General features: G+C 40.7%; 1 protein-coding gene across 1 annotated transcript in view; it reads right to left on the bottom strand.

Moving 5' to 3' along the window:
* The window catches only part of LOC111649816 (atlastin-2-like), a gene marked incomplete at its 5' end in the record, with an annotated part of 13,580 nt that overhangs the window by 11,553 nt on the left and 1,076 nt on the right, over window positions 1-951 (bottom strand). The gene's annotated exons all lie outside the window — the stretch shown is intronic.

Raw genomic sequence — 951 nt, 5'->3', positions numbered from 1 at the left:
TTTATTCATTCCATCACTACATATTAACAAATAAATGAATCATAGTACCATCATTTTGGCAGGTATTGTGATATGAGTCATGATTTCAGTGGGAGCTTTTGTCGGAGCTTGTGCCAAAACAAAATCACGACGAATATGATGCTTCATCTTTAATGTGTTGAAGCAATTTTACCTTTATCACAAAAAAAAAAAAATATATATATATATAAAAACATTTTGTGTTTATTAAATACCAAATAAATCAAAGTCCTTTATCTCACTGATGCAGAAAGAACCATCACATGAAGTGAAAGGAGCTTCTATGTTAAAAGTAACATACACTGCTACAACATGCAGCTACTAATCTGCTGCAACACGCTTCAGTGTGATCCCTGTGCCAGAGCTGTGTGAACAACCTTACCATGACCCTGATCTGTGTGGGCGGGGCTTATTCTATGCATACAGACAGCCTTTATGTGTGGAATAAGCAGCACAGAGCTGTGGAGGCCCGGCCACAGAGGAGACCTTGTGCCGGCCTAAAATCCTCTTTGCAGCGTGATGAAACTCTCCAGAATGTTCCTCAGCGCTTACCGTAGATTAACACAGACACACACACACACACACACACACACACACGTTTCAAACAGGAAAACTTTGAGTGGATTTGTTTCCTGCTGCAGCAGCTGACGGTTCAACTGAAACAGTTAAAACTGTCGTCCAGTGTTTGATGATGATTTTTATGGTTTAATGTCACGAGGAAGATTTCATGTTGTGTTGGCAAACTTCTAAAACTCCTGTGCTCATGAAACCCAGAGAACAAACAGCATTAACCCTGAAAACACAAGGATGTGGAGATAAACAGACAGTTTCGATAGTTCTTCAGTCTGTAGAGAAACAACATTCAGAGTCTGAGATCTGCCTCTCACTTCATTCTCAGACTGGTGCGGCCCTTTGACACCAACGGCCATCAGT

The sequence above is a fragment of the Seriola lalandi genome, unplaced genomic scaffold, assembly GCF_002814215.2.
Source record: "Seriola lalandi dorsalis isolate HSWRI2012SDOR001 ecotype SW California unplaced genomic scaffold, Sedor1 jcf7180002052035, whole genome shotgun sequence".
Classification (NCBI taxonomy): Eukaryota; Metazoa; Chordata; class Actinopteri; order Carangiformes; family Carangidae; genus Seriola; species Seriola lalandi.
This window is presented reverse-complemented; position numbering and strand designations above follow the sequence as displayed.